At 45.7% G+C, this 25,493-nt stretch overlaps 1 protein-coding gene and 1 long non-coding RNA gene across 11 annotated transcripts in view; one reads left to right on the top strand and one right to left on the bottom strand.

Annotated features, from left to right (window-relative positions):
- Positions 1-25,493, top strand: part of ERC2 (ELKS/RAB6-interacting/CAST family member 2) — a 958,416-nt gene that overhangs the window by 866,921 nt on the left and 66,002 nt on the right. The gene's annotated exons all lie outside the window — the stretch shown is intronic.
- Positions 13,094-25,372, bottom strand: LOC105722933 (uncharacterized). Its single transcript, XR_001108709.2, has 3 exons — positions 25,273-25,372; positions 14,639-14,762; positions 13,094-13,343 (listed from the first exon to the last, which is right to left on the bottom strand). It is a non-coding gene; the product is annotated as an uncharacterized LOC105722933 (long non-coding RNA).

Below are 25,493 nucleotides of genomic sequence, written 5' to 3'. Positions count from 1 at the left end.
TTAGATCCTAGCCCTGAGGAATGTCCGGCTTTCATCATAACAGATTTGTTTACTTCTGCAGAGAGCCTTAATGCGCTGCCTATGGGAGAAATCTTTCTGTCACCTGCTCTTAAATGGGAAAGTCTTTGTTCAGCCAAAGGTTTTTGGAAAAGGATTTGCAAGAGGGCTTTTTCACCTCCCTCTCTCTCCCCCGCTATCTCCCAAAAGGGTAAAGGATGGGAATAGAATCTTTGAAGAGCTTTGGTACTGGACAGGAAAAAATTTCAACCTAAAATAGTCCTGCAAAGTCCATTAGGAGACAGAATGCTGAGGAGAAGCTATTAAACCACTATTTAGTTTCAGTGTCTCCTGTTAAAGATAAGCAAGTCATATCAATGTCTTTTTTTACCTCAATCTTTTGGTTGACATTTAAACAGCTATCTTGATTTTGGATTAATAAACTCTCTTGTGTATATTAGTAGAGAACACATTTTAAACTGCTGGGTCCTTCTGAGCACATTAATGAACCTTTCTGAGTTGTGGTTTTCTCATCTATAAAACTGAAATAATAAACTGACTTTTCAGAGTTGATATGAACATGAAGTGAAATAATATATGTGAAGTGCTCAGCACAGAACCTGGTTCTTAGTAGGGGACCATTCAATGACATTTGACAGTGATGATAAAGGTAGTGGTAAGAATTATGGTGGAGAAAATAAGCATGATTATGGTCGGGGGGAGGCTAGTGGTAAGAGTGATGATGGTGATGATGGTGATGAAGATATTGCTGATGGTGGTAATAGCTGGGTTTTTGAAAAAGACTGAGAAAGGTTATCATGTAATCAAATAACTTGAGAATAAGCAGAATTATCTATAACTACCTGGTTGGCTGGGCACAGTGGCTCATGCCTGTAACCCCAGCACTTTGGGAGGCCGAGATCGGTGGATCACCTGAAGTAAGGAGTTTGAGACCAGCTTGACCAACATGGTAAAAACTTGTCTCTACTAAAAATACAAAAAATTAGCCATATGTGGTGGCGCAATGCCTGTAGTCCCAGCTACTCAGGAGGCTGAGGCAGGAAAATCACTTGAACCCAGGGTGCAGAGGTTACAGTGAGCCAAGATCATGCCACTACACTCCAGCCTGGGTGACAGAGCGAGACTCCATCTCTAATAATAATAATAATAATAATAATAATAATAATAATAATATAACTACTTGCTCTACAATCCCCCTGTTTCTATTTGAGTACTTCTAGCCACTAGGAGATTCTTTCTTAGCAAAATTCTGTTATAGGGAGAAAACCGCAAAAGCCCAATTCATTCAGGCAATTGTGTTTTCAGGCCTCGATTTGTCTTTTAAAAAGTTAAAAAGTGTTATTCTGCATGGTGAAACCCCGTCTCTACTAATACAAAAAATTAGCTGGGCACGGTGGCGCGTGCCTGTAATCCCAGCTACTCAGGAGGCTGAGGCAGGAGAATTGCCTGAACCCAGGAGGCGGAGGTTGCGGTGAGCCGAGATCGCGCCATTGCACTCCAGCCTGGGTAACGAGCGAAACTCCGTCTCAAAAAAAAAAAAAAAAAAAAAAAAAAGTGTTATTCTGAGTCATGTAATCCTGTTGCCATCTATCTCTTTCCTAAAGATGCTTAGGACACGGGACACTTTGATATTTTCCTGTCTTTCCTTGAACATGTATCTGCCGTCTATTTACCAACTCTTCTTTCTGTAGTCATTTGCATGTATAAGTAAGGAACTCAGAGAAGACAACACAGGAGAAAAAAGTGCCAACAGCAAGGGTGGGGAAGAATCTGAGTGTTCTGTCACAGAAGTAAATGAGGGAGACAGTTCCAGGCACAGGAGGAAGGTCACTGCTTCGAGCATGAAAGTGAGGGTAAGGATGAGGAAGCCTGGGCAGGACCATAACTCCTGGCACTGCAGGGTCACTGCTGGCATCTGGCACAGTATCACTGGAATGGTGAAAGACAGAGAGTCGAGGCATACTTGAGAGATGAAGGTGTGAAGGCCACAGACATGGGGGAATGAGAAAGAGGAGGCTACAGAGTAGAAAGACTTTTTTTTAAGATAGAGGATAGTGGGGCCTTTTTGTAGACCAAGAGGAGGGAGCCAGAAGAGGTGGAGTCTTCAGATACAAAAGCAAGATTATTCAGATATTTGGTCCTGGAAGAAATGCAAGAAGTGCAAGGAGGAGTTTATTGGCCCATAAAAGTACCCGCTCCACCCCCAAGTGGAAAAGTGGGGAGACAGGGATATTACTGGAGAGGAAAGGTGTCATCAGTGAGGCACATGCTAAATGGACTTGACTTTCTCTTAAGGGAAAGTGAGATCTCTGATGAAAGTGAGAGTTGTTTTGGAGGCCTAAGGAGCTTGGGAGAGAGTTTAACAAGAATGACCATTTGAAATGGGAGAGGAAGTCAGCCAGCAATGATTAAAATACTTGCCAAGGGACACCATGAAGGAAAGAAGGTGTGTGTCTGTGCATCCTCTCATCCTATTTTCACCCTGGGTCCTCCTCCTAGGATCTCCCGTATGTACCCTGGAATCCCACTGATGGCTCTTCAGTGTTCCCACACCCCCATGGACCTCCCTCTCCATCTCCACGCCCAGCCCTGCTCTCAAATGGTTATCACATAGAAATGAACCAGTGGACCGATTTGCACCAAGGCAAGGATGATGGTAAAACACAGTGTCTCCTCCCACCCTAACATTAGTGTGACAAGTAGTTGGATGAAAGCAGCAATGGATCAGGAGTCAAGGACATAGAGTATAGTCCCAGGTCTAGTCAGTTAACCTACCATTGTGCTCTCATAGCACAAGATGGCATATCTTTCTTGCTTGCCATAGTAGCACCAGCATTTTGTTCAGTTCTGGCACACAATAGGTTCTCATAGAATTTATTTGAATGAGTCCGGGTGCAGTGGCTCATGCCTGTAATCTCAGAACTTTGGGAGGCTGAGGTGGGTGGATCACGAGATCAGGAGATTGAGACCATCCTGGTCAACATGGTGAAACTCCATCTCTACTAAAAATACAAAAGTTAGCCAGGCATGGTGATGGTGGATGCCCGTAGTCCCAGCTACTCGGGAGGCTGAGAACAAGAGAATCGATTGAATCAGGGAGTCAGAGGTTGCAGTGAGCTGAGATCATGCCACTGCACTCCAGCCTGGCGACAGAGGGAGACTCTGACTCAAAACAACAACAACAAAAAAGAATTTATTTGAATGAGTGAATAGAAGGAGATAGGAAAAATTTTCAAACACCCTGTCAGCCCATGCAAATGTAAATACTATTATTTCTATGTGCATTTTAACGAGCACAATAGTTGAGCAAATGACTCTCTGAGTGTAGAACATGAGCTACCGAGGTGGGCAGGTGAAGGGAGATACTTTCAGCAGATCTGGGTGGGGGCGTTCTGCTGATTTAACTACCTAGAGCTGCTGTGATTTAACTATGTAGGTGTCTACACCTCTTTGGTTTGGCTTTTAGATAAATGAGCTTCTTTCCCTTCAGTAATCTGATCCAAGGCAATTTAGTCATTTCTCATTCCAGCTGTTGAAAAAAATACACTTCATCATTGTAGACAAGAAGCTGAGGACCTGGCAAGACAAAGAGATGAAAAACAGGTTCCAGATAAAGAAGCAGAGCTTCCTTCTCACCTTTTTCTACCCTCTCCTCCCTCCCATCCCCTCCTGAATGAGTTCTTTGCCTTTCCCCATGACTCTACCAGCATGGAGAAGCGATTGTCAGCCAAATCCCAAAAGAAGGAAAGAAAAATAGCTTCTCAGAAGGAGAGGGCAGAGGGGAGAGATACACGCATCAATAAAAGCTAAAGGGATTGGCCTAGAAAGTGTGGAATCCAAAAGGATGTTTATTTTCAAAACAGAAGCTTACTGATCAGGTGCTTTTCAACAGATGAGAGAGATGGAACGAATGAGTGAAGCTTGTACCCAGATACAGGGACATGCCCACAGTGGTCTCAGCCACTGCATCAGCAAGAGCTGCTTTTCTTACTGCTCTGGCAGCAGACTTTGAGGAAGCTGGCTCATTCGTGAGCTCAACCAGAGGCTCAAGGAAGGCTGAGTCTGGCCAGTCACCCTTCCAGTTTTGCAGGGCCACCTAGAATCCCAACTTCCTCCCCTGCTCACACACTAGAACAGCCCCAGGAAGCCTCACCAGCCCTTCCTTGGCATGTTTTCAAGCACTGTTCTTTTCCACAAAAGCTTGTAGAAAAAGGCCTTAGAGACAGGGAAGCAGCTTTTCTTGAGAAGCTATGTGTCAGCATTAAACAGTCACAACCGGATTCAGAATGGCCCCCACCACATATATGCTGTGTGACCTTCCCCAACGGGTTACCTACTCTGAGCCTCATTTTCCTCATTGGTGAAATGGGAAAAATAGAATGTACCTCACAGGGTAGAAGAAAAACAAAAATAAATGGGAATGGGATGCCTGATGGCAAAGCAAAGGAGTTCAGTGACTGGCAGTGAACCTGGCTGCAGAGACCCCCGGGCCTCAGTCAAACCCCCCCCCCCACACACACACACACACACCCCTGTTTGGAGGGGTCATTCTCCTTGTAAATAGCTCCTGGCCTGCTTGAATAACAACATCTTCCAGGCCCTGCCTGCACTCTGCGTCTCAGTGTCCGCATCAGGAAAACAAAATGTGTGACTCAGTTTTCATTCATTTAAACTAGTTGGGGGTTCCATTCCACCCATGATGTCCGAGGATTCTCTATGCTTGCTGTACCCCAGATGTCACTTCCCAGCCGCAGTGCTGGGTCCCACAAAGGTAAAGACATGAGGTTTTATGCGATAGAAGGCGATCCTAAGAGAAGAGACAAAAGACAAACATAAGAAAAATACTTCTCATGATTTCCCAACTGCTCTGTAACAAACATGTGCTTTCAAAATTTCTTTGGAAAAAAATGCTAAAAAACATGACTGAAAATCAACCACAATTCTACCCCTTAACGTTATAGAGATATGGCTGGGCCCAGTGGCTCACGCCTGTAATCCCAACATTTTTTGGAAAGCCAAGGTGGGTGGATCATGAGATCAGGAGTTTGAGATCAGCTTGGACAACATAGTGAAACCCCATCTCTACTAAAAATATAAAAATAAGCCAGGCCTGGTGGTGGGCGTCTGTAATCCCAGCTACTCAGGAGGCTGAAGCATGAGAATTGCTTGAACCCGGGAGGCAGAGGCTGCAGTGAGCCAAGATAGTGCCATTGCACTCCAGCCTGGGCAACAGAGCAAGGCTACGTCTCAAAAAAAAAAAAAAAAACAATTATAGAGATATAAAATAGGACATTAACATCCTCCACCACCAGACTTGGCAGTTTGATCACAACACCACATGCTACCACTGTGGACAATTTGGTGTATGTCTTTCCCAATTTTTTCCTGAGTTTAAAACACACATTTACATGCATAAGTACGTAACTTTTACAGAATTGTGGTGGGCAGTTTTCATTGCTGGGCCGTTGCAGTTGGCTTGATACTGTATCACATTCCTCCTTTCAGGTCAGTGTGTGTAGCTGTACCTCCAGTCTCTAATGCAGCATCCATTCCATGGAAAAATCTTATTTATTCAGTTATATCCTTTTGATGGGCATTAGGTTGATTCTAGTTTTGTTTTGTTATGTTTTTAAGAAGGCTGCAGTGAATATCGTTTATGTTTCACTATACATTCTGGTGCTTTTATTTCTGTAGAATCAATTCCCAAAGGACAACTTCTGAGTCAGAGGATGTGCTCTCTTCAGATGTTAGTGAAGACTTCCAAATTGGTTTCTGTAATGTTCGAAAGCACCTTCTGCACCCACCAACAGGGTGGCAGAGCTCCTGTTTCCCCACAACCGCACCCGATTTGGATATCATTAGTCCTAATTGTTTTCCCAGTGTGCCACGTAGGGCGCGATGAGTGGAAAATTGTCTCACGCTTTTTGCTTTTCATTTCGCTGACTTAGATTTCTTTTACTTTCATTCGTTCATTGGCTGTTGTTGTCCTAAAATTGCCCATTTGTATCCTTGGTTTATTTTTTTTGAGTGACGTTCCTGCCTTCAAAAATTGTATTGTCTTATTTTTATAATTCGTTTTTCATAAAAGAATATACATGATTTTTTAAAGGTTTTTTGAGAATGTGAGACTTTCCAAGGCTGCTGGGAGGAGAAGGTTTTCATGGATGGGAGCCGGGGGAGTGAAAGGCAGTAATAACCCTTCAGTGTGCTGCACAGGGCATTTTCTTTCACATACATTTTTGCCCCCGTGTGCTCCTCAGTGCAGCCCTGAGAGGTCAGCTTAGCTCCAAATGCCTTCCTGGTTGAAGTCAGAACTTCAACTTGCCCCTGACTAATGAGGCTCGCCTCTTGGGCTTGACCTGAGAATCCTGAGCCCAGTCTCCTGCTGGGACTTTTGCTTGATGACTCTTCCTGCCCTCCCCTCACTGCCCCTCCCATGCCTCCATCCACGAGCTCTGCAATTCCTGGAGGCTGGGAATTCATGTATAAGCTCCTTCAGGAATTCACTGCCACCCCAAGGACTCCTCACGGAAGCCTCGGGTGGTGGTTGTTTTTATCCTTGCTAATAAAATATTAGTTACCATTTATTGAGCGTTTACCATGTACAAGGCCAGTACTCACGGTTATGCAAGTAGTCCACTGCACAGCTCCAGGAGGCAGCATTCCCTGTGTAGTCATGGTAGATGTGCAGAATTATTTCTGCCAAATGACTGTCACTTGTCTTGAAGAAGGGTGCCTTTTTCCAATGCTCACAGAATCACCATCATGGCAAGCAGTTCATTTAACTGTGCACCAACCACTGGGCTGAGTTAAATGCTTACATTAGCCAGCTGAAGTTGATGATTTTACCTCCTCCTCTCTCTCTCTTTTTTTTTTTTGGTAGAAACTGTGTTTCACTGTGTTGCCTAGGCTGGTCTCAAACTCCTGGCTCAAGCAATCCTCCTGCCTTGGCCTCCCAAAGTACTAGGATGACAGGTGTGAGCCACTGTCCCCAGCCTTACTTCCTCTATAGCTGAGGAAACTGAGTCTCAGAGAAGTTAGTCACTTGCCCAAGTTACACAGCTAATAAGTGAGTTCAAACTCAAGTCCAGCTGACTTCAAAGATTGTTTAATGCTTGCCCTATTCTCCCTCTGTACCATATGCCCAAAACAGTCCTCCGAAATGCCCCAAGCCATGATTATCGGCCTTCCTTGAGTGTTCCCACACACTCCGGCAGGCTAATGTAGCCAGTGTGCAGGACTGCTGCAGCTGGCATGAACTTGAACTCAGACTAAAAACGGAAGCATTGGAGCCCAGCTCCGGTCCAGCAGCCATCTTATCAGGAGTTCAACATCTCTGGAACCCCTTATGGGAAGAGGGAGCCCCACTTTTGTGATGTGCTCTAATCCTGAGTCAGAGTTTTCTGGTCTCTATCCCAGGATCGGTTTTCTTCGACCACACTCAGAGGTTAGGTAACTAACACAGAGGCACTAAGAGTGAGAGCCAGTGCTTCCCATCTTCTGACTCTGTTGCTGATGGATGGGGAACGGGTGAGAGGGTTTTTCTGGAATTGATTCATCAGGCCGAGGGGGATTTCCCTCTCGCTCTCTGCTTTCACTTCTGAGGTTCGTGTGTCTTTTTAACATTCCTTCGGCTTACCGGGGCCTAAGTGGAAAGTCGTCTTTAGGATCCATTTGTTCTGATTCAGTTGCCGAGGCTTTATGATGTTGTTCCTTCTCTTGGAAAAATGCTCCAAATGGCTCATGTAACTGATGTACTCCACGTCACCCTGATTGATGGTGGGGAGGCCCTGGCTGGAAGGAGGGGTTGGGGACTGTGAACATCATTACTTCTGGACTCTGGAAGCCAGAATGCCTGCCCTTGATGCCACCCAGCTTGAAGCCTTCTGCCAGTTTCTTGGGGAATCTAACCAGGAAACGACCTTGATGTTTGCACCAGCCTCAAGTTGGGAGGAAGGAGGCAGGAGCTCTGGGCTCAGCCTAGGGATGTATACTCAATTTTTAGGCACTTGGATAACTTTATTATACTTATGGCTTCAAATCCTATGTCTGGTCAATGAAAAAGGATGTTTTGCAGTTTGGAAAGCACTGATACTTACTTTTTAAGAGCTCTGCAGCTAGCCACAGCTGGTTACCATTACCATCCCACCACTGGCTGTCAGGTTGACCCTGTGTAAGTGGCTTCCCTTCTCCAAGCCTCTTACCCCTGGTTGTGAAATGGGATTGATAAGGCCTGTTTTAAAAGGTCATTACTAGGATTAAGTGGGATAGTACATGTGAATAGCTTAGTCCAAAGTTTGGCACACAGAAACCGCTGAATAGTAGTATCACCAGCTCAGCAGGCAAGGTAGAAAATACTCTACACGGCAGAGAGAGTGCATTGCCCTCACTCTGCTGGTGTGGATTTCACAGCCACTTTGGAGAGCGATTCTGCGGTAAGTAGCCAAGTTTAAATTAAACATTCACTATGACATAGCAATGTGACCTTTAAGTATATACCCTAGGGAAATGCTTGGATCTATGTACACGAAGATATGTGTCTTTAGGGCTATTAAAGCTTTGTAATAGCAAAAGAAAAAAATGGATACAATACAAATATTAATCAATAGACATTCTGGTATGTTTATGCAAGAGGATATTTCACAGCACTCTGCATTAATGCAACTACATTGACATGGATAAATTGCAAAAACATAATGTTGGATAAAAGAAGCAGGCCAGGCATGATGGCTCATGCCTGTAATCCCAGCACTTTGGGAGGATGAGGCGGATGGTTCACCTGAGGTCAGGAGTTTGAGACCAGCCTGGCCAACATGGCAAAACCCGATCTCTACTAAAAATGCAAAATTAGCCAGGCATGGTGGCAGGTGCCTGTAATCCCAGCTACTTGGGAGGCTAAGGCAGGAGAATGGCCTGAACCCAGGAGGCGGAGATTGCAGTGAGCCTAGATGTCACCATTGCATTCCAGCTTAAGCAACAAGAGTGCAGCTCCGTGAAAGAAACGAAAAGAGAGAGAGAGAAAGAAGGGAACATTTGTTTAAAATTTTAAAACTTGCACATTTGTACTACATTTATTAGTGAATGAGTACGTACAGTACAACAGTATTAAATGTACAGGAATGATATTCCACCAACTTCAATTTACAGTTTAGGACTAGGGGAGGGAATAGAATGAAAACAGGGGTGAGTGGGAGGAAGATTTAAATTATATATATTTTTTGTTCATAGAAAATAGTTTTGAGGAAAATATGGCAAAATGTTGAGATTTTACTGGATGGTGGGTGCATAAGTGTTTTAAATTTTATTTTCGATTTTATTCTCCATATTTGAAATATTTCAGAATTAAAATTTTTAATAAATGAAATTAAATTGCATCATGCAGAGAAGGACTGAGAAGATGATGTAAATACTCCTTTCAAGGCATTTGCATTTTCTTTCCTACAGTAAGAAGAGAGGGGTTAAGGAGCTTCGTCTTATGTCACAAATGTGAAAAAGTTTGGATCATTAGATTTTTAAGTTAAAAGGCTAGTTTTTAAAATACGATTTCTCTTTAAAAGAAATTTGGAAATGACAGTTATTTTAAATGTTCTCATCTAAAGAAATTAACAGTGGCCAAATAGGTCACCAACTCGATGACCAACTTAGATTGCATTCTTCTGTTTGTGAATTTAGAATGGGGAAATATCCTGGTAAGATGCTTTCAGTAATAGTTGCATTTCTGCTGTGATAGTCAAATAGACTAATATAAAGTACTCTAAACTATTTTCCCAAAGTAACATGGGAGTTAGGAATAGAATTTTCTAAGCATCATGGCTGGGATCCACCTTTGTGCTGGCCTAAGGTGGTTTGAAGTTGTGGTGAAAGTGAAGAGAAAGACTCACAGTCTGAGGGCCACCTCTCTTTGGGAAAATACAACCCCCTCTTGGTTTCTTCATGGTCCTTCCCCCAACCCTCTGTAGTCCCTGCTCCCTCCCCTCCCCCGGGCCTGGGTCACCTCGAGTGCACCAGTGTGCCTCCAAGTCAGGCCTGTGAGGGCCTCTGTGTGAACCAGGAGGAAGCCCAGGACTCCCAGACTCTTCTCCAGGAAGCCCTGCTCTCAAATGCTGCCCTTTCCAGAGCTTCCTGGAGCCTTCCCTCCTGTGGCTGCAGGCTAAGGGAAGAAAGGATTTTCTTTTCCGTTTTTTAATCTGGTTTTTTGATTTTCATTCTGCGGTTCTGCTCTGCCTCGCTTTGTTTATCAGCATCAAAGCCGAAACCAGCTGTGTTTGTTTGTGGATCTTTCATTTCCATGAAACCTGCAGCTTTTTCTAGGTCACTCTGTGTTCTTAATAATCAAGAAGGTAGTTCACATGGCCGCAAAGGAAGGACTGGGGTCAAAAAATCCTCAACCCCCCAGAGCTCCCTCAGTAGCCTTACCCTTGGTCTGGATGGCTGGGAATAACAATTACATGACTTTGTTATCTTCCAGCCCCCAAAGAGCTCTCTCTAATGGAGGAATTCAAGTAGAAATCTTACTTGTTTTTAAGCCACACCCTATGGCAAATACTTTATTTTTAAACGTCTAGAACCCCAACAGTTATAGAGAGGGAAGGAGAGGGAATCTTGGGAAAATATTTTTGTAACTTATTAACTGGACCATTAGTTTAGTTGGATTATTATGGGACCAGCAGGCAGTTGAGGTCACAACTGTCAAGTTGCTTATTGGGGGCACATTTGGTTGAGTGAAGCTCCAGTTCAGCAGTGGTAAATCTAGCCATTTAATGGGCCACTTGATGTCCAAGGGCAATTACTGGTGCAAAAACCCAGAGCCCTAAAGCAGGAGAAACAGGAGACCAGATGGAGGCCCCTTTAGAGATTTAGTCCTAAATCTGTTAACCCATCTTGCAAAGCGCTGCCCAGTTGACAGCACAAACAGCTGTAGAGGCCAAATCGGGTGCTATTTATCTTAGATCAGGCCAGAGAATCCGGACTGAATGGGATGGCACTGTTTGAATTTTATGGCAAATCGAGGAATGCTGATCACTGAATCTGAGGGACCAGCACAAGCAGCAGCCTGCCCCAAACAGCCTCGCTTCCTTCTGAGCTTCTCCCCACCAAACGGACTGACGTACATCAGGCTCCCGAAACAGCAAAGACAAGACCGTATTTGGATTTGTAACTCCCCGGGTATTCTGCAGGCAGGTCTGGTTCTCGTTGTCCATTGACTCTGAGATAAAATCAGGGCCTCTGCTTAGCTTGAGACAAGCCATGCGCTTGGATATATTCCTTCTTGGGGCGGGAATGCCCAAGTACTGCATGGTGGATTCCAATTTGCTGGTGGTGCTCCCCTGCCAATCTTCCCCGTTCAGGAGGTGCCACTCTGTCTTATGTTATCCTTGCCCACTCACATCCTTCTGTCCCCACTGTACGTGGTGTTCTCCTGAAACAAGGCAGCCTCAGCAGGGAGATGTGGGCTGTGGCTGCTTCTGCCCATGAGGTTTAAGTGACATATGTAGGTAAGAGAGGGAGGAGTCTCTGGCCTCTCCAAGCAGAGTTCTTCCCATGCCTCGAGGTCTCTACAATAAATAGGGCAAGTGGGAAGGTGGGAGAGGTGTGATTAAGAACCTCATATAAGTGAAAATTCTGCCAGGGGAACTGCCTTTCCTCTGAGTTTCAGTAAGGCAAGGGTAGAGGAAGGAACTGAGCCCAAAACACCTGGCAGGGACAACTAATAGTCATAGCAGCCACCGTTGAATGACAATGATGGAAACCAGGCGTGGCTCTGAGGACTGCATGCCTGTTAACCCTGTAAGTCCTCATCAAAGCTACAGGAGGCAGGGGTTGTCCTTGAACCCATTTTGCAGATGGGAAAGCTGAGTCTGCAAGGGAAAGTACCTTGCCCAAGAAGTGGCAGGCCAAGGCTTCAAACAAAGGGCATCTGGCTTCAGGGCCTGAGCTCTTCTCCACTAGGCTTCCCTGTGAGGGCCTCTGAGGCTACCATGACCGCTAAGAATAATAACAGCAGCCATCGACTGAGTGTGTTCTCTGTGCCAGGAACTATTCAATAAGCACTTTCTGTGTGTTAGCTCTTTTAATGATGAATCAACTCTGAACTTATTACTGTTTTATGTGTAAGAAAATTAAGGCTTGAGTGACTTAGCCAGAGTCACTTAATAAGTGAAGAAGCCAAAATTCTAGCCCAGAAAGTCTTGGGAGCGTGGACTCCTACCCCCTTTGCCTGTTTTGGGAGGGGGACTAGCAAGTTGGCATGTGGTTGTACTTGCTGGCAAAGGCTCCTTCTAAGCCCTCTGCTGCCCTTTGAAGCCTGCAATGGGAGAAGCAGCTCAGTGATTTCTCGGATGCTTGGGAAGAGAGATTTTCCCATTCAGACATGGCTGGTTCCAACACCTATGCTGAGCAGATCACCCAGCTTCTACCAGCCCATGTCGTCTGATACCAGCCTAGCACTAACCGTAGTTGCTAGCATAGAACTGTACTCAGTAAATTAATAGGGAAGCTGATGCCATCCAATGCATCCTTGCTTTTCTTCAAAGGAAGGAAGGGAGGGGAGAAGGAAGGGAGGAAGGGAGGAGGGGAGAAAGGGAGGAGGGGAGAAAGGGAAGGAGGAAGGAAGGAGGGAGGGAAGGAAAGGAAGGAAGGAAGGAAGGAAGGAAGGAAGGAAGGAAAGCTTCCATATTGGAAACCAGCCAGTAGCTAACAGATGCCTGACTTTACACTGTGATTTATTTAGATTTATAGTCACTAATGCACAGAACCCAAAGACCATCTTTTGGTGAGTAAAAAGGTGACATTTTGCTTTAACTCTGAAAAGTCTGGGTAGCTCTGAGTAAATGATTCCAGTCCTCTTTCTTTGGCTTAGCTGGTCCGTAGAGGGTAACCATCGGTGTCACCACTGTAAGGATGATACAATAATGGTATGGATACATTAACTAATTAGTACTTACTATGTTTAGTTTCTGTGCTAAGCAGCCAATATTTTTGCAATAAACCTTTATTAGTACCACTTTGTTAGATGAGAAAACTGAGACTAACAAAGGTTAAGTAACCTGCGTAAAGTCACTTAGATGGCAAGAATTGTGTCATTCAGACTCAGGGCTTCCCCTCCAGAGCCCCGTATTCTTCACCACCATGCGGTACATTGAGTTGATCATGTGCTGAGAAACTGAGGCTCAGAAATGCTAGATGACCTGCCAAGACTTCTCAGCTATTTGTAATGATGTCAAAATTTGAACTCAGGCTACTTCTCATACGATCCTGTACGTTTTAACAATCCTTTCAAAGACAGAGTTTACTTCTTTAGGCAAGGGAAGGCTCTCCTCAAACACCTGCAGAAGAAAAACAGTATGAAACTGTGAAGATTGATATGATACAAAGGCAGTCAGAAGTTAGAGCTTGCTTACAAAGTAATTTGAAATAGGAATCAATTAGCTGTACAAAATGTAGTCATTGAGATAAATCATTCATTTAAAAAGATTCCACTTCAAAATATTGACAGCCAGCTTTTGGGTGTAACTACTCATGAGAATAAGCAGTTGAAGAGTGTGTTAGACCACTGCATGGACACTTGACACTGGTTGGGAAGGAAAGCAGGTCCGTGTCCAGAACTTGCCGCTCTGGGAAGAGTAACTGATCAGTGCAACCATCCATCTATCCAACTATAAATATCTATTGGATTGGGTACCTACTTGGAGCAGGGCTCTGTGTCAAGGGAGAGAGGCCCTCACAGAGCTTACATTCTAGCAGAGAAAGCGTCTGTGAAACCAGAACTCACAATAAACTCTGATGGGGTGTGATAGAGCACATGCAGGATGCTACTGGGGCCCATGATCTAATCTAAGCATGAGGAATTGCTTCCTACAGGAGATGTTGTTTTAGCTGAGACCTGAGCAATGTGTGAGAGTTAGCTATGGGAAAAGTGAAGAGTGTTCCAGACAGAGGGAACAGCATGTACAGAAGCCAGGAGGCTGATGAGAGCCTTTGTATAACTGCAGGACTGGATAATGCCAGGCCAGTTGGAATGTGGGGAGGGAACAGCATGCATGTATATTTCGGAGTTCTGGGGTATTGGTTACAAATGATCGGCCTCATGACTCTGGATGAAGACTCATGTGTTATGAGCTGCTTATGCTCTCCCTGATGGCAGAGATCTCCCCAGGGTCATCTGCTGACCCACTCGTCCTGGAAGAGAAGTGAGAACAGAGGTTGCTCCATGCGAAGTCAATGGTTCTTCATTTTGGAAGAGGTCATGGAAATTTCTGAAATGCTCTGAACGCTTTTCCCAAGAAAAAGCACACCGCACATTTGAAACGTTGCAAGTCATTTCAGGAGGTTTACAGGGACCTCTTGAAGCGTGTCAATGAAATGGAAATGCAAGGACCACTGGTCGGGAACCTTGGCTGCCTTCCCTTTCACCAGTGGGGGCACCATTTCCACCTGGAAATAGTGCTGGCCATAAACGGTGAATTCCCTCTGCATAAACCCTCCTACTCTTAACTATGCATACAGACTTCTCCCTACACATCTAAAGACCTCAACTCTGGGTAATTTCCCTGAGTTAATCAGCCATCAGTGTAATTACTGTACCATACCCTTAAAGAAGCCACACAGTCTATACACTCACCTTGAGGGATGACTCCCAGACATCTCATCTTTTTTCCCCAACGGTATTATTGCATGTGTATTTTCAGACACATGGTTTTCTTTCCTCCTTACTTTCCTCTTTAAATGAAGTGGCAGTGGAAGACCTAGGAGTTAAGCATTTGAAAAGGGAAAGATTGACAGTACCATAGTACCTTTGTTTCCCCTCTGAGGTGCTCATCCTAAAGCTGACTCCTTCAAGGGCCAACCAAACCAGTAAGGATCACTCAGCATTGCCTCCTGGTTAGAGGAGCACATTTAGGCTCTGGAAACAGGCCAGGCACCTCCTGCCTCGAGGCCTCTGCACTGGCTTTTCTTGCTGCCTGGAATTCTCTTCCCTCAGAAAACTTCATGGCTCACTCCCTTACCTCATTCGAGCTTTTGTTCAAATATCACCTGTTTAATGAGACCTCATCTAACCACCCTATTTAAAAATAGCCCCCATCCCTTTCCCTGGTTTCTTTAGAACCTTATCATCGTCTAGAATACTATGTATTTCAATATCAATTTTGTTTAGAACTGCACGCAGGCAAGCACATAGGCTGTTTTGTTCACTGTGCCCAGAACAGTTCTTGGCACATATGAGATGTGTTCAGTCTGTATTTAATGAATTAACAAACCGACAGTGTTCCTGGATGGGTTTGAAGAAGACAAGCATCTCTAGGATCATATGTATCTATGTAGTCAATCAAGACACTTACCTTCCAAACCTCAAGCATCACACAAGCCCAGAGAAAGGAGAATATCACACTTGCCAAGCCCTTGGCTTCTGCTCTAGCCAGCACCCTTATGAAAGCAATTAGCACCTGTGATTTGGAGAAATGATTTCAAGCCTCTTGCGGGAGTTGGTAACAACCTGAGGCCCTCTGATCCAGGCAGTGATTTCCGAAGGAAATGAATTTGGCCTCCCTTGGTCCCATCCTCTGTCTTTTCTTCCAGAGTTTCCTGACATTGAAAAGTCATTTGTTTTTTTGTGGCTGAAATAGGTTTCTCATCCTCGAGTTTTTCACAAGGTGACAGCCTTTATTCTTTTCCTCTAGCCACACTACCCCTCCCCAGATGGAACTCAGTAGGATTCAAGCTTCCCAAAGACCAAAAAAAAAGTGCTTCTTATTGCTGTCAGGTGGTACTTACGCTCAGTGTTGGCAATGGTGACAAAACCCACTTTGGTGTTTTTGCCACTTCTCAAATATATATGAGGTTGGTGCAATACTAATCATTACTTTTAATGGCAAAAACCGCAATTACTTTTGCACCAACCTAAGTACAATTATCCCAAATTATTATATCATCTTTTGAATTCTCTTCCTATGTCTCTGAGGCTGTGGACTCTATTTGAAACCCTCACCACTGCCTTGGAGATATTAAATTAAGCATTGCAACTTAGCATGGAATGTGTAGATACTTGAAGCAGGATTTAAAAGACATTCTGATTTCCTAGAAATGTAACAGTATATTGCCTTGGAGCAGAGAGCAATGCAGGAAGGAGCATTCTTTTCCAGCACTGAGCCTGTGGCTCTTCAACGCAAAGGAGGTTAAATCATGAGCCGAGTGCACAGCATGTGAAAGGTTGAGGATGTGTTCTGTTTAGGAGACCCTGTAAACGGACTTGTTTTGCTGGGTGGAAGAATGAATCATTTCAGCCATGCACACCAGCTGCAGCCTGTGGAAGTAAACCGAGGGCTTTCCCACAGCATGCGCTGTATATTTCATTGTTAGAGCTTTGTATTTTGACAGGTAGTTCTTATCCTTCTGGAAAGAGAGGTCTGAAGCCAGCAGCTGGAGGAAGACCTGGCAGGGCCTGCTGTCTAAATTGAGAGCAAGCATGTGCAGCAAAACCTCATTATAACATGACCTGTTATTACGTGGATTTTGATATCCCATGGGGCAAATATGTCTCCCAGCATAGAACAACTCCATACAACAGATGCCTGTTGTAACTTGTCTAACCCAGAATACAACTTTGTCTCTGAATCCAGTGTTATTAAGGGGTTTGTGCCTTTTTTTTTCAAATTGACAAACGTACCAAACATAGATTGTCAATTATATACACTACATAAAGGAATGGTTAAAATGTGTATGGTGCGTGGTAAGTGCTCACTGAGGTCCATCCTCTTGGAAAATTTATGTTGTAGAAGAACGTGGTAAGTTGATTGCAAAAATGTCCCCAATTTTCAGGATTCCTATATGCATGCCCTTTGCAATGTGATTTTATAGCTATTCCCATAAAGAAATGTGATTCCCTTTTTCCTCTGCTTGAATTTAAACTAGTTTTAAGACTTCTTTGGCCAACAGAATGTAGTGGAAATGACAGTATGCCAGTTCCCAGCCTAAGCCTCAAGAGCTCAAGCTCTCTCTCTGTCTCTCTCCCACCTCCCACCCCACCCCTCTCTCAGAACTCTGCCTAGCCAATGTGAAAACAAGCCTAAGCTAGCCTGCTGGTATTTGAGAGGCCATGTGCAAGAGAGCCCAGTTGTCCCAGCCAAAACCATCCTAGACCAGGTCACAGCCAACCAAGCCCCAAATGTGTGAAGGAGCCCTGCCAAGATCAGCACAACCACCTATTCCACTTATAGAGAAACATGAGTGAGCTCAGTCAAAACCAAACATATCACCCAGCTGACCTGTGGACTCATGAGCAATAATAAATGGTTGCTATTTTAAGCCACTAAGTTTTGGGGTGATTTGTTACACAGCAATAGCTAACTAATACAGGGAGACTGGCAATGTGTAAGTAGACACTATTTGTTTCATTGTATTTTTTATAAGGAGAAGTTCAAAGGACAACTGCCTTGCAGGAAATAAAACAGGGTCACTCGGCCAGGTTGCTTTAGATAAAATGCTGAGTAAAGGCCTTTCTGAGGAAACAGGTGAGCCCGGACCTCAATGATAGGAGGTACAGACAGCGGGAAGAGCCAGGCCAAGAGCTTTCGTGGAGCACAGTGAAGTGTGTGGGAAGGCCCCGAGGTGGGGTTTAGGGACTGGTAGGAGAAGAGGTCTGGGAGAGTGGCAGGGACCAGACCCCTTGGAGCCCTGTAGGGTGTTGGTATTTTGGTACGAGTGCTGGGAGAAGCCATTGACGACTCTGTACAAGAGGGTGGCATTGCATTTTTAACATCCCAGACTGCTGCAAGGCAGCATGAGTAAATTCGGAAGACCCAGTGGGTAGATCACTGCAGAAGTCAGATAAAAGATGCTGGGAGCTCAGATGAGGATGGCCCTAAGTGGGAAGGCCCCTCTGCTTGCTACAGAATTCACCATATCCTGCCTTGTTTAGAGCCCGGTGTTTACCCAATGAGGCTCCCAAGTATTGGTGTGCTCCCTGTGGTGGGGGCCATGTCCCCGTTATCTCTCCCTCTCTAGTGCCCAGCACAGAGTAAGGCCTTGGTAAATACTTGCCTCAGGAAAACCCTTCTCTGAATTTTCCACCCCAACTCATGCTGTGACACTCTAGACAACCTCTTGCATTTCCTTTCCGTCCGGTGGATCGGGAGACGTGCTCTTCCTCTTTTGCAGAACTGTGGAGGTTGCATGAAGCCTTCTGGGACCTAGTCTTTGTTATTAGGGAGCATCTCTTAATGAATGGCCTGTGGCCACCGCCTAGCGGGTTCCTCTCCAAGGCCCAGAGTATGGTGCGTGCCTGGGCTCCGTTTGGGCTTCAGCCTGACTCATCCAGTGACTATGGGGATGTCTTTCGGCTTCTTGGCTCCTCTTCCTCCTGCTATAAAATTCCTCTGGTTTGCACTTCCCGCCAGCCCACCTCTCAGGCCTGTGACTGCTGTGATCCAGTGTTTATGGAGCACCCAGAGTGATGGAGGCAGCCGCTGGGGAGCAGATGCTACATTTGGGACTGATGAGCTAACGTTCCCCAAGTGCCTCGGCAATCACAAATAAAGGGAACTTTATGAGGATATAACCTTATTATTTTTACCCCTGTCTCTGACTGCCCTTTTATTAGTAGAATTATTCGAGGCTGACCTTCTCCTTTCAACTGGCATAAATTTTCTTTGACTCAGCTTGGATTTTTTTTTCCTTTTTTTTTTCTAGGGAAGGTGGGTGGAATTTAGAATTAAAAAGTAGCAATGCAGTGGGAATGCAGACCTGTCTTAAATTTCACAGCAGTTCATGAACTTCAGGAAATCTGAACACACAGCATGCAATTAAGAGCAAGAGGGGATTTTTTTTAAAATCAGTTGTGAAAGAAAAGGTGGTCGGGTGGAGAGGGGCTGCTCGCAGGCCTCTGGGGCCTGGAAGTTGGTGCGGAGGACAGGGCAGACAATAGCCTGTCGGCAAGCCAGACGTCTTAGCTTGTCTTTTGATCTTTAATCACCCGACTTGTCTAAGACAAAGCACGGCAAGACTCTCCTCTGGGCAGAGAGGCCAGAGCCATGGTCCCAGGACTCTGAACAGGGCTCCAGAAAGGCCACAGGTCCCTGAGAGAGCGACCTCAGTCTCAGAAGATCCTCCCCCGAGCCTCCCTCGCATGATGCAGTGTGACTGACACTTGTCACCACTTCGGAGCTGCAGTTTTCTGACATGGTGGGGTCGGGCAGGAAGCTGAGGGGCTAGGAATAAGGATGCAGCCATCGGCCCAGGCCATAAAGAGACAGGGGACGGCTGTGAGCTAACTGGCAGGATGCAAGGTGGGGGTTTCCTCAGCAGCTGCTTCTCTATCTCTTGGCTTGACTTGGAGTTCAGAGGAAAAGCCCTGTTCCTACTTCTGCTCTGAAAATTGGGAGGAGAAGCCCTTGGGGAACAGCACATAGATGCTAAGGACCTGGAGCCCAGAGCCCTGCCACATTGCTGCTCTGGAGAAGGCCCCTTCACCTCCCTAAGCATCAGTTTCCTCATCTGTAAAATAACCATCACAATACCTCCCCTGAAGGGTTATTTTGGGCATTAAAAGTGCTGATCTATATAAACTGCCAGTAGTTCCTGGTGCATGGTAGGGCCTCCATTAATGTTTTTATTTTGGACAATCTTTTTTTTTTCGAGATGGAGTCTCACTCTAGTCACCTAGGCTGGAGTGTAATGGCGCGATCTCAGCACACTGCACTCTCCACCTCTAGGGTTCAAACGATTCTCCTGCCCCAGCCTCCTGAGTAGCTGGGACTACAGGCACCCACCACCACGCCTGGCTAATTTTCATATTTTTAGTAGAGATGGGTTTTCACCATTTGGCCATGCTGGTCTCAAACTGTTGACCTCAGGTGATCCACCCGCCTCGGCCTCTCAAAGTGCTGGGATTACAGGCGTGAGCCACAGCACCCGACCTATTTTGGAGAATTTCATAGAGGTAAATAGCTTAGTTATAAACTAACTGCGTCACCTTTAAGCAAATCGCTCAGCAGCCTCTCTAAGTTTCAGTTTACTTCTTCATATGTGGGGATAGGAAAAGTGCCTACATGCTTGTTTATATAGGTGAGGATTAAAGCAATCAGATATACCTAATGCACAGCCCAGGGCTTGGCACACAGTCCCAGCCAGGGTTTGGCTGCTCCTGCTACCCTGGTTTCCCCTACTGCTAGACCGTTTCAGCTAGTGGGTAAATGTGGCGCCCCTGCCCCTCCCCTTGGCTGAGCCACTAGTGGAGCTGGAGGAGGCCTGGAGCCAGGGGCAGCCTGCAGGGATCATGGTGGCTGGTGGGGAGCCCTCTGGGGCCCGGAACTGGGCCTGGCACCCTTGTCCATGAATATCAGAATAATAATGATTGACTTCTGTGTCCTACTTACTTTGCATACATCTACAAAGAATTCTTATAACAGCCCTGCTGGGTGTGTTTCCATCATCCCCATTTTGCAGATGATAAAATCAAGAGGTTACATGATTTTCAAGAGGTCACATGGGCTAGTCAGAGTGAGGCAGCAGAGATTTAAACCAAGGCAGCCTGGTTACAGGACCCCAGTTTATTCACTGTTGTTCTGTTGGTCAGAAGAACCCTGGGGTGGTCAGACCAGGAAAAGGGTGGGAAAGTGCACCTTCTGGCTTTCTGGCTGAGTGTGGTAGCTCATACCTGTAATCCCAGCACTTTGGGAGGCCAAGGTGTGTGGATCACTTGAGGTCAGGAGTTCAAGACCAACCTGACCAACATGGTGAAACCCTGTCTTTACTAAAAAATACCAAAAAATTAGCAGGGTGTGGTGGCGCATGCCTGTAATCCTAACTACTTGGGAGGCTGAGGCACGAGAATCGCTTGAACCTGGGAGGGTGGAGGTTGCAGTGAGCCAAGATCACACCACTGCACTCCAGCCTGGACAACAGAGTGACATTCTGTCTCAGAAAAAAAAGAAAAGAAAGTACACCATCTGTTAGCCAGTTGTTCAGCCGGGGGACCCAGAAGTGTCCACTCCTCTAGTGTGTGGTTTCTCCACTGTGGATGAGTAGGCACTTACATGGCAGTGGGGACAGCTAGGGGCTTAGAACTGGCCCTAGGGAAACAGAAGTCCCATTGTGGCCTGTGTCTGGAGGGCACTTGTGATAGTTAATCTAGGCTCTGACTCACTGAAGAGATCTTATGAGACTTTGGAGCTTGCAGAGACAGCCTCAGTGATCAACTCGAGCCTTCTCAGCCATGGTAGCAATGCCACCATCACTTGAGCCTCCTAGGAGCATCATCCTGAAAACTTCTTCTTAAATCCTCAGGTGGCTCTACAAGACTCTTGTCCTCATTGCACCCATGCAGAACACTGAGCCAACAGAGCCTCAGAGAGGCACGGTGCCTCAGCCAGAGTCACACAACTAATAGGTAACTGACCTGAGATTGTATCTAGATCCCCCCAACCCCAGGTATTCCCAAGGCCACAGGAATCTTCCTTAGCACTCCTTTCATGGGGCACGTTCTTCCTCTTGGAGACATCTAGCGTTAGAGAGCCCAATTCCTCCTGGGAACGTCCATTCTGTACATCCCTTATGCATCGGCCAGATGACTTGGGAGATAAAAGTGGGTTTTATTGCAAAGTTTCTTCAAGTGAGTTTGGCAAAGGAAAGTCCTGTCCAAGATTTCATCAGGGATTTGACAGAGAAAACAACCAAATGGTATGGATGAAACAGGAGAAATTTGGGAGCCAGGCAGGCCTGGGTTTTAATCCCAGGCTATAAAGCTGTGAAGCCTTGGATGAGTCACTTCACCTGTATGGACTACAGTTTCATCATTGGTCACATGAGAATAACCAGACCTAGTCCAGAATAAAAATAGCACATGCAAAGCCCTGGACCTTTGAAAGAACTTGACACAAAGTAGCTACTAATAATAGCAATAACTACTATGATTACTGCCAGTGACCCTGGCAGGACAGCATTTAATTTCTGCACAAAATACAAGGACAAATGAGTGTATTCCCTCAATTCTTAAATGCCCCTTGCATTTATTGACAGCTGTTTGGTGATGAGGAGAAACACTACATCAAGTGCTCTCATCAAATAAAAGCTGCATTCTCGATTCAGAAAAACTTAAAGTTAGGGAAATCTTGCAATCTAGGACTATGAAAATTCATGGCTCTTCATCACTCCAAAAAAACTGTGTTGACAGAATCCATACTTAGGCTGAAGGCATGTGGCAGGCTTCATTGCTGCATGAACTGTGTGCACTCAGATTAAAGATGAGGCAGGGACATATGGGCTGAGAAAGGTCCAGGCAGCTGACTCTGGTAAGCAGAGCGCTAAGGAGGAAGACTCCTTGGCCGTGCAAATGGAGAAAAAAGTCGTAAAAATTATGAAGGACCACATGAAGAGTGGCCCAGTGTGTCACCCAGCTACTCTAGCCTTTCCTTGTTCAGGGCCTGCCCCCGGCTAGCTGTGACATCGCCTCTTGATGCCGCCGCTGCAGACCCCACTATCCTGGCCCCCCTCGCATCTGTTGCTCTTCACATCATCACTCCAGATGCAGAGGCATGCAAAAAATAGAGTGAATCTTAAAGTCCAACAATCACATGGCTGGCTAACATTTGTTGAGTGTTTGCTGTTGCCTGGCTTCATGCTAAATGCATCATCTCAGGCATTTCTCAAATAACCCTGTGAAACAATTGCTATTGTCCATGCCCATTTTACCGATGAGGGAACTGAGGCACAGAGAAAACGAAATATTTTGCTAATAAGCAGTGGAGGTAAGATTCGGTCTGTTCCATACCAAAGCCCATTGCTTACCCACGTCTTTCTGTGTTGCATCCTGTCGTTCCATAACATACCAGAAATATTTACTTTGAGACAAGACTATTGATGGGGAAGGAGGGGGTATAAGTGGAGAACACTTGGAAGGTGCCTGGTGTTTTGGGGTCAAATCTGCTTGGGGACTATTTTGTTCTCTTTTCTGAGGCCCAGAAAAGTTAAGCAACTTGTTCAAAGTCACATAGCCTCTATTTAAAAGGGGTTTCAGAGACCCTGTCGTTTTCTGAGCTCCTGGAGGAAGACCTGTAGTACTTAGAAGTGTTGTTAGAAGTGTTGCTTGTTGAATTAAAGTCATAGAGTAGAAAAAGCCCCTTAGTGGGATCATCTGGGGCAACTGCCTCACTGTAAAGAGAAGACAGCTAGAACCCCAGAGGTCACCAGCTAAGGCTTTTAAACACTTAATAGAATTTGACTATTGAGGGAGGCCCTCTAAGGTAAGGGAAAGCTAGAGAGCAGGGCCCCACCCTTCACTGTGTGACCTTAGGCATGTCCCCTAGCCCCAGTCAGAATCTGTGTTCCCATATGAAAGTGGGGTTGTTGACACTGCTTTGCAGGATTATTCCAAGACTTGGCTGTCAAGAACACAAAGTGCTCCATGTAGCAGCTTGTGTAGAATAACTGCTCAATAAATATTATTCTCTAGAAGATTCCAAATATCCCCTGAGGGTCCAAAAAATGGCCCCCGGTATTGTTTAAGCATAGAATTGCTTCAGCTCCTTCTTTCTGATGCCCACTTGGGTGCTTGTGGGAGATGATACTGACATTAGAGTATTGAGGAAAGCAACCTGCCGGGAATGGTGCTCCCTCTACCATCAAATTCTCACCTTCAGGTTCCTGTGCCTCTTGCTGGCTGGGCCACAGGCGTTTCCCCAGTGGATGACAAAGCCCGCCTGGCCCCCTGGCCACTTTCTGGGCTGCTCCTGAAGTGCGGCCAGGATGGAACCATAAAAGGTGAGGCTCCCTGGCCGCTGTCTTTGTTCTCCTCACTAGCTGGAATGCCTCATGATGACAGGCAGCCAGGAAATGCCCCTTCAGTGTCCCAACGCCACTTCCCTTCAGGAACACAGACAGTCTTGCCTTCCTGGGCTGCACAGACCCTGCGAGTGGTGGGAAGAACCACACTCCCTGGGTCTGGAGGGAACACCTGAATTTTGGCCCAGGTGGGTGACCTGGTGTTGAGATTATCTTGTAAGGAAGGACAAGGCTGAGGCTAGGAGGCCTTTTACATTTTTTGTGGACTTTTACATTTAAGGAAAGGCTCAATCAGTCCCCCTGCAGTTATTAATCTAGCACCTACTATTTGCCAGGCCCTGTGCTAGTGTTTTAGAATGTAGGTTTTATTCTTATTCATGTCTGGTGAGGCCACTGAAAAGATGGTTCATTACTCACAGTTCCAAGAGAAGAAGGCACACCACATCATGCAGGGCCACTCAGGAAACACTTCTAAACACTCCACAGAATTTGACTATTCTGTTTGGTCAGAAGGCAGAGGGAGCCAGGGGAAAACGTGGGCCAGAGCCTTTATTGTGGCTTTTGTGGGAAAGGCAAGCAAGGCAAGGCGACCAGGTTTAGAACTGACTGGCTTGAATAATCTCAGTGGACTCAGGTGTAGCTGTTGTCCTAGCTATCTGGTGCTTGGCCCCAGGGTGATTAGCACAGGGGAATGATGATCTGGAGTCTAAGAGCCCTAGGAGAGCCCCAGAAGGGAGGAGGTGGTTGAGGTCAGGGCTTTGGATTGATCAGTTTGCATATAAAAGGTGAGCTCCAAGTCAAGTTGTTTATTATCTCTAGGAATTAGCTAGCCCTGGAAGAGGCAGCATCCTGTCCTCCAGGTCCCTAAGGCTCCAGATGTCACAGCATCAGAATAAAAATCCACACTTGCTACAGCTAGGTGGTCAGGACCACAGTGGTACATATAACAGACCTGACTCTTGTCCTCACAGAGTTTGCTATCTAGCAAGAAGACATTGAATTATTGATTATTTTTAAATGGTTTGGGGGAGGAAAGAGGGAGAGAGCAGACCTATGTGGTATTTTCTAAGTAAATATCATCAATGGCCTGAAAAAGCCCTCTGCACAGAGAATGGGTATGAAAAAGAGAGGATTACTTCTCATTATTAATGCTGGTCAAAATGGACTAAACTGATGAAAAATCTGAGCCTATCAAAAGCAAGGAAAACAAAGCAAAACAACGCAAGACTTGTGTCAGGGCAGAGGCCAGAAGTCGGGGAAGGAAAGGGAAGCTCCGAGGTTTTGTAATTTTCCTTGACCACCCTAATCACATCCCAGTCTTGGTTGCTTATCTGACCATAGACCATCTGTTCTTCCCTGGGCATGCCAGTGGTTAGAGAATATCATCACAACCCTTTGAACTCCTGGGAGAGATGATGTCCTGCAGAACAGCCCCATGCATCATCCGGCTGCAGCCCCTCCGGGCCCTCCCTCCACACTCACCTTCTCATCGGAGACCATTTGGAACCAACCTGGAAACCATTATCTCATCAGGTTGCTTTGTCACATCAGCAAGTGGGAAATTTCAACCATAGAGATAAGATGTGGACTTCACCCCTCCTCTGACCGAACTTCCTACCCTGACCATGCTGTGATTGGGCCCCTTTCCAGCATTCAGCACAGCCTCTCCTGTTACCCCACCCTGCCTGTGACTGAGCTGGGTC

The sequence above is a fragment of the Aotus nancymaae genome, unplaced genomic scaffold (assembly GCF_030222135.1).
Source record: "Aotus nancymaae isolate 86718 unplaced genomic scaffold, 86718_ANA_hifiasm-v0.15.2.pri h1tg000067l, whole genome shotgun sequence".
Taxonomy (NCBI): domain Eukaryota; kingdom Metazoa; phylum Chordata; class Mammalia; order Primates; family Aotidae; genus Aotus; species Aotus nancymaae.
This window is presented reverse-complemented; position numbering and strand designations above follow the sequence as displayed.